At 40.8% G+C, this 15,000-nt stretch overlaps 1 protein-coding gene across 1 annotated transcript in view; it reads left to right on the top strand.

The window, feature by feature from the left end:
• Window positions 1-15,000, top strand: part of grk5l (G protein-coupled receptor kinase 5 like) — a 45,418-nt gene that overhangs the window by 3,711 nt on the left and 26,707 nt on the right. The window lies entirely within an intron of this gene.

Raw genomic sequence — 15,000 nt, 5'->3', positions numbered from 1 at the left:
AAAGAAAGACGCTTCAAAAGTCCGACCGCGCGACTACGGAAAACCAAGCGACACCTTCCGACCAATGAGATTAGAGAATTCTACATCTCTGTGTCGGATTCTGTATTTTCACTTTAAACACAGCTTATATAAAAGAGATCTGTGTGTATAAAACGAAGACCAGTGGCTTTAAGATTTAAAACCCATTGTACATGTATACAAAACACACTTGGGATGAAAATGGAGGAGCATAAGAGGTAATTTGTGTTCGGAGGTCAGCGTGAGTCTGCGTTTAGTTTCGTGGAGAATCAAACCACTTGTAGTCGTGGGAAACGGATTCCAGAGAGCAGTGGAAAATTTTTTGGCCGGGCCAGAATCACATTAGTCTTCCTGTCTGGAGTAAAATCGGTAGAGGAACGGCGGGCTGTGGATGCCAGCACTTAGCATCTTGTGTTCCTTTCTTTTGAAAGATTGATGTTGGGAAACGACACTGAAGGCTTTCAGGGTCTGAACACACTGTCTTGGCTACTTTAAAGGAAAGTAAGCTGTGTTTCATTTACTTTTACACGGATATTAGCTTGGTGATAATTCCTTTGCTTCTTACCACATTTCATAGGAATGTTTCTACCCAACATGCTCACATGGCTGAGTGTACATCACTGTATATCATATAGTATGTGCGCCCCTGACATTACATCACACATGTAAGGTGTGAACGTCTCTGTGTTTCCCTTCGCTGGAAAAGTCTGACAATATCCCTGTGCGCAAAGCACAGAACTCCATGAAGACATGGCATAGAGGTTAAGATCGGGCTGGAAGAACCCGAGTATCCCGAACGGGGCTCTGACTCTGACTCGGACCCGACAACCACATTTGGGATGAACTGAAAATGGAGTCTCTTCAACTCAACATCCAAACATCAGAGTCTGATCTAAGTGATGCTCTTGTACTGTAGGTGTCGAACACATGACGATATCTAGTTGAAAGACTTTCCAGAAGAGCGGAGCTGATTTTAACAAGGGGAATAAATCTGGACTGAGATGTACATATGGATATAATGGTGAAGGGGTGCGCTTACTTGTTGTTATGCAGTGTAAACATGGATACGAATGTGGATGGAATGAATGCTTTATCCACAGTTTAATCAACTTTCATGCCTCAAGATGAAAGACAAACTGTGAATGTAATTCCTGTAACCTTCTGACTTAATTCACTACCCAGAATCCTCCTGGATGTCAGACACGGCTCTGTACGTTCGGTTCTCATCGTCGTCGTCGTTGTCGTTGTTTATTAGCTTAGCGTTTACCATAAATGAGCTGGGTTTGACAGAGGCTTAATACTCAGAGGCCCGGAGGAAGGCCGCTAACATTAGCCATGTGCGTTTTTCACTAATCTGGAGAATTCGGCGAGGCTGAGTCGTGACTTTAAACTCAATGGGGAATGGCTGAGGTCCAGTGGTTTTTCTTTAAACTTGCCCTGGAATGCTAAATAAATCTCTAAGGCTGTTCTTGCCGGGACGTCAGATTAGTTGGTATCAGAACCGTGCTGTACACATTCCTCCCGACATGTAAAGAAAATGAATTGAGCAAACGGTTTAATCCGAAACATGTTTATCAGAACATCCGTAGCTCTTTCTCGATTATCGTTCGGCATCGCCAACGGAAAAAGGTCCTGTTGTACGTACGCTTGTGTGGTAGCCATAGTTACCGAATGCGGCTAGCTACGTTACATTTACATTTACGGCATTTAGCAGACACCCTTATCCAGAGTGACTTACAACTGAGGGTTAAGGGCCTTGCTCAGGGGCCCAGCAGTGGCAGCTTGGTGGACCTGGGGTTCGAACCCGTGACCTTCTGATCAGTAGCCCAACACCTTAACCACTGAGCTACCACATCCCCTACGTATCATAATTAGAAAAAAATCTGACAGTAAATAAATTTAAACTATACATTTTGTTAACCTGAGATAAGACCCCTGTCATTATAAATAAAACCACATACATGCTAGTTTGCTAGTTTACATTTTCTAGCATTTTCAGTTTTCACTCTATTCTTTTATCAAAGACATTAATTGTTTGTGACACATGATCTGGGGGGTCACATGTGGGGATGTGGTATCTTAGTGGTTAAAGTGTTGGACTACTGATTGGAAGGTTGTCAGAGCAAATGCCATTTCCACCAAGCTGCTCCTGCTGGGCCCCCGAGCAAGGCCCTTAACCATCAATTGCTCAGTTAAATAAAAAAAAAACAATGAGAAGAAACGTAAGTCACTCTGGATAAGGGTGTCTGTCAAATGCTGGAAATGTATGACCTAAAGCAGGGGTGTTCAACCAATCAGAGACCAAGAGCCACATTTTTTACTGTGTTACCGCAAAGAGCCGCATCATACACATGGGCACACATGAACATCACCTTTGTTTGCTTGCCATTTTGAGAGCGAACTTGACACAAATTGTTTACTCAAATGATTTTGTTCCTACTGGGAAACTTTGAGGTATTTTCATATGCACGTTTGACGAAAATACCGTTATCGAACCCAAAAGACGCGAACACACACAATAAAAAGACACAAATACAAACTTCAATATGAACGTGAGAGCCGCATGAAACCGGGCAAAGAGCCGCGGGTTGGCCGCCCCGATCTAAAGTAACGTGTAAATGATCTAAAGTAACGTTTCACCTCATGTGCCGTAGGAGCTAGCTGTAATTACCTAGGCTTGTTTTCAGTAGCTACGGTTTCTGCTTCTGTGTCAGTTGAGCTTTCTAACTGACGTTAGTGAGGCAACTGTTGTCTGAAATGCTGGTTAGATGTTCCTCCTTTATCAGAAACACAACCTCACATATTGTAAAAATCAAGAGACCACAGTCACACATTGTAAGCAAATTGATATCCTGTGTTATTTAGAGTCATTTTCACCGTGACCGTGACTGTAGATCGTACAATAATCAGCAACTAGTTATTTTAGATAGATGTCAGCAAGATACTTTGACTTTGTAGCCTATAAAATTTAAAGAAGAAAAATAAAAAAAGGGAACAAATCACTTCACATTTACCAGATCAAATCTTGAAAATCTTCACATTCACCAGATCAAAATGACTATAACTATTTCGTGTTGACTGAGTAAATATGGGGGGGGGATTAAAACTATTTATTTATCTAGTCGTAGATAGCGTACACATATTAGCAGGAGCTGTTCTATTTTACAGTTTATTGGTAGAGCTTTTTGTAACAGTTAAAATACTAGTGTTTGTGTGTGTGTGTGTGTGTGTGTGTGTGTGTGTGTGTGTGTGTGTGTGTGTGTGTGTGCGAGTGTTTTGAGCACAGTTGAGCGACAGTTTGTGTGTGTGTGCACACAAGTATGTATTTGACTTCACTGACAGCTTGTCTGCAGCTTGAAGCTTCATTCACAGGGCTTGTGTCAGCAAATGTGTGTGTGTGTGTGTGTGTGTGTGTGTGTGTGTGTGTGTGTGTGTGTGTGTGTGTGTGTGTTATTCATCGGTTTGTTGATCGCACTGTCTTTCGAACCCGAAAATGAGGCACACGCAGCCTCTTCGTTCCAAATGTCCATCGCATAGTGTATAACAGGAAGAGTACAGTTTATAAGCCATGCTGTGTGTTTACACGGCCGAAGCCACGCTTCTGAAATCACTAGAGGACTCGGCCTGCTCTGCACAAGACCCAAACTAAATAAAGAGCTCATTGGCGGCGGCCATTACTCTCCTGCTTTAGACATATTTGGCCACGGACACAAACATTCGGTGGTTTAATTTCTTTCACTTTAACATTGCATTGTTTTTATAATTACAGGACTGACGTTAATGAGGCTCTTCGTTATCATCGACAGTAACAGTTAAAAAAATAATAGTGATACTGTAATGTTTCCATAAACATTACAGTATCACTATTATTTTTTTAACTGTTACTGTGTCTTATATTCTACAAATCAATGTCAGTTTGCTACTGAGCTAGCTAGTTAGTTAGCAAGCTAATCAGTGCATAGCCTAAAAAGAAATCCACGTAAATGTGTAATCTTACTTCTACGTGTCTATGTAGTGTAATATTAGCTGCTCAAATTATATTTACGGACAATTCTGAAGTAAATATCGATACTCTCAACAATCTAGTCGCATTTTCATGGTAAATAACCAGCTGCTAGATATTTAGCTCGATAGCTATAAAGACAGCATGTCTATGTAGTGAAATATTTTTACAAGTCATTTTATTAATGATTCTCTCTGAGGTAAATTTTTTAAATTTTGCCTTCTTTAATAACTTGCTGCTAGTTATTTAAATACGTTTTCAAACGAATTCTAATTAGTGTTTAATTAAAATGTGTTAGTAAGTACTTATTCACCAAAAACATCTGAGGTACGTTATTATTTTTTTTTAACTGTTACTGTGTCTTATATTCTACAAATCAATGTCAGTTTGCTACTGAGCTAGCTAGTAAGTTAGCAAGCTAATCAGTGCATAGCCTAAAAAGAAATCCACATAAATGTGTAATTATAATGTAATCTTTCTTCTACGTGTCTATGTAGTGTAATATTAGCTGCACAAATTATATTTACAGACAATTCTGAAGTGAATATCGATACTCTCAACAATCTAGTCGAATTTTCATTGTAAATAACCAGCTGCTAGATATTTAGCTCGATAGCTATAAAGACAGCATGTCTTTGTAGTGAAATATTTTTACAAGTCATTTTATTAATGATTCTCTCTGAGGTAATTTTTTTAAATTTTGTCTTCTTTAATAACTTGCTGCTAGTTATTTAAATACGTTTACAAACGAATTCTAATTAGTGTTTAATTAAAATGTGTTAGCAGGGTGCTAACCAGCGAATGATTTACTGTGACTAATGGTGTGACTGTGACATCATAACAACTTTTTTTCTTTATAAACGTATTTATTATATCGTGATGTCTATAATGTAATAACGATCCCTCTGCAGCTCTAAACATGTTTCTCAAACTTGCATGTTTGTGTTTTCTAGAACATTCCACGCTAATGACTCACTCTTCTGATGATATTTTTTAATAGTTTACAAGTTGTGACAGAACATTGACGGCTTTCCGTATGTCGTAACTCATGACACTTCGGTGTCGGTTGATGCTAATGATAATAATTACAGTGCATTCGGTCATTATATTATTATATATATAATATAATATAATTTATTTTGGGAACATATTAAACAAATATCTTAGGAAATTATTTCAAATGCTATATATATATATATATATATATATATATATATATATATATATATATATATATATATATATATATATATATATTTTATTAGCAAACTGTGATAGTTACTTAGCAAGCCTCTGTATGTAGTGTTAATATAATAAGTGCTAGCATCCGGCACAAGGAAATCAAACAATGCTGTCAGTACGGGATCTGATATATTGCTGATATATTGCGAGATATTTAACTCGCTAGTTATCATGAGGTGTAGTCTGCAGATTAGCATAAGGAACCGTCCACTCCGGTCTGTCGTTCTAGTCATGTTAATTATTTCTTATTGTTTAGTAAAACATCTAGTTAGCAAAACGATGCGAAAGTAACGTCGACGCGGTCCAGAATATTAGACAGTTGCTGATTTTTCAGTCACATTCTTGTGTACTGAAGTCCATGATATAAAATCTGAAAACACCTACAGCTAATGGCTAACAGCTAATGGCTAACAGCTAACAGCTAACGCTAGCTCTCTCAGTGGAAGGAGTGTGTGCTGATGTAATGCTTTAAAGCTGAAAGGTTTCTTTGGAAGACTGGAGCAGCGTTCAAACAAGTTCAGGGTCATTTCCAAAATCATCAGTGAAGCGTGCAAAAGTCAACAAAACAGCAAACCCTTCCTTATAAGGATAAAACATTTCCACTGTCACTCTTGTCACAGGAAAGCGTGAGCCGACCGACATCTCCACCGAGTCCGGCTCCGTGTCCTGACCCTGAACTAAGGACCTAACTAAGGTTATGTGATGAATACAGAATGTCACAATATTACTATATGGTTCTGTGATTCCTGATACCAAATCATCGTTAGGGGTAAAATGGCGAAAACATGATATCTACTGTGTGATAATAAGAACAGAACCACAACAATAATGTTAATAATAATAATAATAATTAGAGAGAAAACAAAAAAAATGAAGAACAGAAAAGATTCAAGGAAAGGTTAGAAGAAAAAAAAAGAGACAGGCAGAGATGTAAATCTGTGATAAGATGGTTCTGCATACCTTATGATACACACACACACACACACACACACACACTCAGATGTGAAGCTGTAGCTGAGGTTTCTGAGGTGGAATTTTGCCCAGCACTCATTTCCTGTTCATGTTTAGACCTCATCAGTGCCGAGCTTTGACTGCAGGAGAACATTCTTCAACACTGTCATGCTGTGTGTGTGTGTGTGTGTGTGTGTGTGTGTGTGTGTGTGTGTGTGTGTGTGTGTGTGAGCATTTCATGTTGAATCGACAATCTGAAACTTGCCTAAGAGTTTTTCCCATCATCTGCTCCCTATGCTGAGCACGCTTTCTCTTGTACTTACAGGGGTAAATTCCTGTGTGACTGTGTAATCTGATCTCGACCCCCTCTGAGGCTCAGACGTTACAGAAAACGAGCGGTAACCCATAACGACGGTGGACAGGGCAATTTTCCTTTTTGTAGAAGAAGTAATGCATGGGTGGGGCGGATGGGTGGGTGAGAGAGAGAGAGAGAGAGAGAGAGAGAGAGAGAGAGAGAGAGAGAGAGAGAGAGGAAGCAGAGACTTAAAAACGATTGATTTAGACAAAGAGAGAGAGAAAGATGTAAGAGAGAGGCAGAGAGAGAGAGATCAGAGAGTGAAAATACTGAGGAAGATGCACGATGCACTGAATACTTCACACACACACACACACACACACACACACACACACACACACACACACACACACACACACACACACAAACACACACACGTAGTTTGACATTACCTGGTATGTAACTGGGTACGTAAGTGTGTAATCCCCGCCTCTCTCTCCTGTCACTGGAGGAGATGCTTCATTATTCATAATTTATGCAGCAGATCAGCTCTGATTGGCTGTCAGGTTATCAGTCCACGGCAATAAAACAAAACAAACAAAATATTTTTGTTTAAGTTTTAATATAATTTCTTTTAGCTGCATTTTTTTTTGGAAAATGTGCTGCTTTGTAAAAAAAGTTCTTTTTCTTTCTTTCTGTTTTTCTGTTTTTCTTTCTTTCTTTCTTTCTTTCTTTCTTTCTTTCTTTCTTTCTTTCTTTCTTTCTTTCTTTCTGATGCTCAGTAGTATACGTATAGAGCAGTTGTATACGTACATGACGACGAGCGTTTGATCCTAACCCCCTTGTTGTTTTTGCTTCCTGTGAAGTGGATAGTGTTTGTGGTCGCTGCCCACTATGATGTACTGATGGTGAGATTTCAGGTCTGAACGAAAAAAACGCTATAAAATCTCTCCTTCTTCTCCAGAACACAGCTGCGTCTGTTATTAACGTACGACCCGATTAACGGCTGTGACGTTTTTATGAAGTGAAATCCCCACTTAGCTCACCGATCAGCAGGACAGGAAGAAAGCCTAAGAAAATGTACGACTTCAAAGGAGCGTTTGACCGAGCGAGAGAGAGAGAGAGAGCGAGAGACAGACAGAAATGCTGATGATTCACGGCCTCGCTCCTTTTCCTGGGAAAGAAATTCTACAGGAATCTTTAAAAGAGCCTCTTGGACAGGTCTATTCCAGCCGTCTCACTGTTATTTGGGACACGTCCCGATTCTGACGGCAGGAGCACACGCTGTAGGTTAGTGCTGATAATCAGAGAGAGTGATCCTGTAATTTTGTAGAGGCATCAGGTATATGTGTGTGTGTGTGTGGGGGGGGGTGTATGTGTGTGGGTGTGTGTGTATGTGTGTGGGTGTGTGTATGTTATGCTATGGGGGGTTAAAGAGTTCAAAGACGAGATGGAGGGATGAGGAAAGACGACTGCTGGTGTTGAGGAGACAAAGAACAGCTGGAGAGGAAACCGGGCGTCCGGCGAGGCACGCTGTAATCACGTTAACCCTGTTTCCTCGACAACTGGGTCATCTGTGTGTGTGTGTGTGTGTGTGTGTGTGTGTGTGTGTGTGTGTGTGTGTGTGTGTGTGTGTGTGTGGTTTCCATTCAAGTTTCAACACATGCACTTAAACTTACTAGCCATAAAAAGGACTCTGAAAGTAATGACTGAACTGAGACTGACTTGTGTCTCAAATCACACTTCATTCACTATAAAGTGTACATCTCTCATGTTTGAAGTGTCCTAGGGAAGTTCCCATAATGCATGCTGGCATTCGAAGGCGACGCACGATAAAGTGAATAGAGCGTGTGGTTTGGGACACGTCCCTGGTAGACAAAGACATATCACTTGTCTGGTTTTGTGTACTAGCTTAATGTGTAGTGCCCTACATAAGCCCTCTTACATTCGTCATTAGCAAACGATGGTGATTTGGTCTACACACACACACACACACACACACACACACACACACACACACACACACAGGAATCACTGCTCAGTCTGTTCAGTTACTCATGAGGAATATTTTCCCTTTTGTTCAGATTCTTATTAAATAAAACCTAAAATATTGACAGAAAGATCGGAGGAAGGAGCTCTAAACATACACAAGCACATAGGAAGAGAAAGCTCTGTTTGTTTGTTTGTTTGTTTGTTTGTTTGTTTGTTTGTTGGTTGGTTGGTTAAGCAAAGTTGTCATGAAAGTTCATACAGTGTCCAACTAGTCAAATCCAGAAAGACAATTCAGGAGAAGTCATGACGGGAAGTGAGAAAGCTCTGAATCAGAGTCTCCACACACCGAGTGATGAAAATTCCCGACTGGATCGGATCATTCGGTGTGGAGAGACATGTTAACACGGTCGCTCACATCTTACAATCATCCTCGTTCCTCTACAGTAATCCACCTTCGGCTTTACATCAATGTGCTATCTGATATTTTCACTTTGTAGCATCTCTGTGTACTCAGTTGTCAGATTTGCTACATGCTAATGTTGTGACGCTGTTAGCCAGCTACCCTGTCACGCTACCACACAGTTAGTGCACTTTCTTTACTGCTAGTGGCTTGTAGTATGTGACATTGGATGACGGCTCACTGGATATTAATGATTTAGCTCTAAGTGCCCTGATGCCCCTTTTCCACCAAACAGAACCAGGTGCTGGTTCAGAGTTGGTTCCACTGGTGAACCTTCTAAGAACCGGTTTGCCTTTCCACCGGCTAGAGAGCATCACAGCGCCGAGTGTGACGTCACTGTATACGTGTCACGTGTCCCAGTGACGTTAGCGCAGCGGCGGCAAACACAAACACAACAACAATGGCGGATGTTGTTTACTGTTAATGCTCATGGCTTTGCGAACCTACATTAACATCCAAACGCGGCGACTAAAACGTGTACGTGCGGCTCCGTGTAATCTGTATAAATGGAGGTTGTGATATGTACATAACGTTATTTTATCGTTAACACAGAAAAAAAATTAGCATTAGCATGTAGCTACATACTATCATGTGTGCTGATAATGTATCATATCATGGTAAAGTAAAAGTGTATTAAACATTAGTATACTTAAATAGCCCCACCCACAGCCTCGCCCACAATTGGTTCTTAAGTCTAGACCAGCAACGTTTTGGTGCTACTTAAGAACCACTTTTCCTGGTTCAGAGCCGGTGCTTTGGCGGTCGAAACAGAAAGAACTGGTTCTACATTAGGCTCCGAACCTGCACTCGAACTGCCTCGGGGGTAAAAGGGGCACGAGTGAAGCAGTCACTCACACTTCATCCCTGATCGCAGAGCGCTCCGTCTTTCCCTTCTCACTTTCTTAAAATAACAAGCGCAGTGTTGCAAGCTCACTGCGTTCCAGTGTTTACTACTCGACCTGCTCTAATTAAGCTCAATTAAACCTTCCTAAACATAATGTCTGCCTATTCAGCTGTGTGTGTGTGTGTGTGTGTGTGTGTGTGTGTGTGTGGGTGTGTGTGTGTGTGTGTGTTAGCAAGCTGGAGAATTTTCCCAGTGTGGAATTGACAGATGTGGTGTGTAGTAGAACAGGAAGTGGTTCGTGTGCTAAACCGCCTGACCAAAATGACAAAAATATGACATGACGTTCTGTTAAAACATCTTCAATTTTTTTTTTCTTAGCTAAAAACATATAGCAGTAGCTTAGCATCCTCCATCTTGACTTCTGTCTAATAGAGAAGATCTAATATTCATTCATTCATTCATTCATCTTCTACGGCTTATCCGAACTTCTCGGGTCACGGGGAGCCTGTGCCTATCTCAGGCGTCATCGGGCATCGAGGCAGGATACACCCTGGACGGAGTGCCAACCCATCACAGGGCACACACACACTCTCATTCACTCACACACACACACACACTACGGACAATTTTCCAGAGATGCCAATCAACCTACCATGCATGTCTTTGGACCGGGGGAGGAAACCGGAGTACCCGGAGGAAACCCCCGAGGCACGGGGAGAACATGCAAACTCCACACACACAAGGTGGAGGTGGGAATCGAACCCCCAACCCTGGAGGTGTGAGGCGAACGTGCTAACCAATAAGCACCCGTGAACCCTGAAGATCTAATATGCTTTAGTAATACATGGAATACAAGCGTATACGTGGTAATTCTAAGTGGCTAGGTTTATCAGACATTATGATTACCCATAATGCAATGTTTCGTAAGCCTCAGCAGAGCTTATTTGATGGAAACTTAAAAGTAGATCTGTCTTAGCTTAGCTAGCTAGCGCAGGCTACACTAACAGTTAACAAGTAGAAACAAACGGTTTCATGATCTTTTTAAACTCTTCTAAGCTACACACTGTGTTAAGTTTCTCAATAACCATGACATAGAAAAACAATGACTCTTCACACACTAGAATTTACATGGAAACACACCAAGCTACATGCAAATGTTTCTTCATTTGTTTAACAAATGTAGAGAATGCGGAGCGGTGCAGCGGCACGATGCGGGAACACACACTCGCTAGAACATCGTTAAAACTTATGAAATTTCATAAGTTCACCTTCGTATAGCTTCATATGAAATTTAGCAGTTAGATTAGCTAGCTGAGATGGTCGTTGGAGTTCGTTAGTTAAACATTAATAGCTAGCTAGCAGATTGTTGTGTACTGTTATTAAATAAAATCTCCGTCCTAGCACAAATAATTAGCTGGCTAGTTTAGATATTAGAATATTTTTAGCTAATTTTCCTAAACTGTTCACTTTAGTTATTTTATTATTCGCTAATTCTTCATACGATGTTGATCAGCAGGTATACCGAAAACTACCTCAGTATACTTACCTCAGATACCCCCCAACCCCCCACCCCACCCACCGTCATTACAACTTTTTATTGACGGAAATGGTTGCCTTGGTTACTGCAACTTACACAAAGTATAATATTGATGCTAATATCAATAATATTGCTGATTTTCAGCTGTAACGTTACTGTGGAATGTTAGATGCAGGAAATCAGATGTTTGTTTCTTTAGTGTGTGTGTGTGTGTGTGTGTGTGTGTGTGTGTGTGTGTGCTCATTGTCTTTCATCATTTCTCTCACAGCTGATCTCATTGACAGTTTTTAAGAACTTTAAACAGCGCTAACCTTCAGTTTCCAAACAGCTAGCAGAGAACTAGCAGAATTAGCATCACAAGCACTAGCGTCGATCATCATTTACTAGGTCTTTTAGCTCCTCTTTAGCTCTTTTATGTTCTCAGGGCTGTCGACTGTCACGTATTGAGAGTGACAGTCACTCATTCCGGTCTTTTCTCACGTTCTCACGCCACACATCGTTTTTCTCACACAGAAAAACTTTTTGACTATTTATCATATATTTAATAAGCCGCAGCGCCCAAAACGTATCTGTCCTCTATGGAACCGGGCAGGAATCAAGCGCGTCTCCCCCGGAGTTCTTAGTCGAGCCTGACATTTATCAGCCAATCAAAAAAAAGAGGCTACACAACAGCCAATCAGAAACTAGCACTATTGTATCTGGGTAAGATTTAACGCAACAACCAATAAAAAAAAATACATATTCGTTAGCGAGGGTATTTTCGATGGTCGGTTTGAACAAAACCTCAACATGAAACAGATCGTCTCTGGACGGGACATTGTCCTCTATCATGTCCTTAAAAATGTCTGTGCTTGTGCTGAAATGTTTTATATGGGAGCAACATTACACATGATAAAGGGGTCCAAAAAGGCAACAAACATTTACAATAAACACCACCAGTCATAATCTCTCTCTCTCTCTCTCTCTCTCTCTCTCTCTCTCTCTCTCTCTCTCTCTGGGGTTGGAGATGTCACGCTTGCCTTTCTTCAGAACTTGAGAGCCCTGTGTTTCTAATATCTTTTCTTACTCTCGCGTGATTAAACTAGCCAGCGAACTCTACGACAACAACCTGACTAGCAGCACATGTAACTTTCTATCTTCAATTTGCTTCGTATGTCTTGGGTAATCTGTATATCACTGTAAACTTTACCTACAACACAAATCTCGTAGCTACACCGAATAACAATATCTAGCTGGCGCAGCTTAGCGTGATGGTTGGCAGGTATAACTAGAGTTAACCCTTTCCTGTGTAAGGTGCGATTAAGCGTTAGCTGTTTAACATAATATGAGACTTTAGCATGATTTGCAACTGATTATTTGTGCACGTCTTTGTGTATATTCGTGAACCTCCGCTTCCTCGAATAGTCCAGCCCACACACACACACACACACACACACACACACACACACACACACACACACACACACACACATCCTTAAACATATAAGCACCCAGACTGGAAAGGTGCTATGTTTAGAGCTGGTTTGTTTTTTCTCGGCACAGGTAGTTGAGATACCTTTGTTGTTTTTTTTTTAAAGCCCACACTCGTGTTAGCACATGTAAGCGCAGGTTAGCGCATGTTAGTGTGTTTTAGCGAGCCTTGCTGTGATGGTGGGCTGTAAAATAAACAGAGGTTTTATTAGCAACTTTCATCGAGTTCTGACGTCAGAGATGGAGCGACTGCTTTACATGTGGCGAGCGACGGAACAACCTCACGCCATTGTGTGGTCTCTTTTGCATGTTTAATAGATTTTATGAAAACTTTGAAGTAAAAATATATAGATTTAAATATCCCGTGTATTAGCTATTATGTTCTGTACTGTTTGGATTGACAGACATTTAGAGCTCGCTGGATAAACGGAACGCGACTAGCATGTGCTCCGATCGTTTGCTTTTTAGCTAGCTTTCCGGTCAAAAGCTAAAGCAAGTGAATTTTCTCATAGCTAACATTCATTGGTAGTTAGTTAGCTAGATAACATGCTAGTCATATTTTGTTATATATGTTTAAACATCCAGCTTAAAAAACATGACTAGCCCTGAGTGTGTATCGTGTGTGTACGACGAGTGTGTATCGTGTGTGTACGACGAGTGTGTATCGTGTGTGTACGACGAGTGTGTATGGAGTGTGTACGACGAGTGTGTATCGTGTGTGTACGACGATTGTGTATCGTGTGTGTACGACGAGTGTGTATCGAGTGTGTACGACGAGTGTGTATCGAGTGTGTACGACGAGTGTGTATCGAGTGTGTACGACGAGTGTGTATCGTGTGTGTACGACGAGTGTGTATCGAGTGTATACGACGAGTGTGTATCGATTAGTTAGATTGAGAGAAAACCTCAGAAAACCTGAGCCATCAAAAAACGCAGCTTTCTAGCTTGCGTTTGTTTATTTTTAGCTAACATTTTCTTGCTTATTGTAATTGTTTCTATAAATAACTATAGCTTGGTTCGAGTAATTCCTAAACTTCGATTAATAAAAGTTTGTGTACTAGTGTAAGTGTATTGCTGGATCTTTTAATAGTTCTGTTCAAAACAAGACCTTAGTCAGTCAGCAAAAAGCTAATAATGTCGGTTATTGACGAGGATCCGCTGTTTAGAGAAGCTAATTAATTAGCTAATTTATCAAACGTTCAGCCAACTAGCTAAAGTAGGAACATAGGCTATTACTTTGAGGATATCTGAGGTGAATATATGTGTGTGTGTGTGTGTGTGTGTGTGTGTGTGTGTGTGTGTGTCAGTCCTCTGGACAAAAGGAACCGCAGTGTTTAGCACTGAAGTTTATAGGCCATGCAATTTACACGACACACTCGTCATCGAGGGGGAAGTTTGCACACAGCTTCCCAGAATCAGACAAATGGCTATTCTTTACCGCGAGGCCTGTTTTCCTTAGATTACACCACAACATTTACATCTGCCTAAGCTGGAAAAATAAATAATAACTCATTCATACCTGACCGTGTGTGTGTGTGTGTGTGTGTGTGTGACTCATCATATTTAGCTACATTAATATTATGTATCTTACCTATTAGCTAGCTGTTTTATTCAGCTCTTGGCCAAACTAGTTAGCGCAACGTGGGACGAGGAAGAGCTAGCTAGCATAAAGCGCGACATACAGTAAACGTAGAGCAGTGTCATCGAGTCACCTCGTACAGTTTGCGTCGGCGTTCGGAGTCGACGTTCAGTCGCTGCAGTTTCTGAGGTCTGTTTAGAAACGTTCTAGTTTCCATTTTATTCAGATGTGAGAACAGAATAATGTGCAGAACAAAGAATCCAACAAACTCCGTGCGGTATTGTGACGTCTGTGTGCATGTGCACTTGCATAGCGTGGATAACAAAGACAGTTATGATACAGTAGATTACATTTGATACTGTGTGTGTGTGTGTGTGTGTGTGTGTGTGTGTGTGAGTGAGAGAGTTTAGATTCTATCTGACAGAATGATGTGTCTCGGTGTATCTGATGAATTCTGAATCAGGATGTGGCTTTCTGACAGGATGTACTCTTTACAAAATGCATGTGTGTATATATGTGTGTGTGTGTGTGTGTGTGTGTGTGTGTGTGTGTGTGTGTGTGTGTATGTGTGTGTGTGTGAGTGTGTGTGTATGTATGTGTGAGAAAGTA

The sequence above is a fragment of the Tachysurus fulvidraco genome, chromosome 14 (assembly GCF_022655615.1).
Source record: "Tachysurus fulvidraco isolate hzauxx_2018 chromosome 14, HZAU_PFXX_2.0, whole genome shotgun sequence".
NCBI lineage: Eukaryota > Metazoa > Chordata > Actinopteri > Siluriformes > Bagridae > Tachysurus > Tachysurus fulvidraco.
The sequence above is the reverse complement of the archived record's forward strand: the minus strand, read 5'-3'. Positions and strand labels throughout refer to the sequence as shown.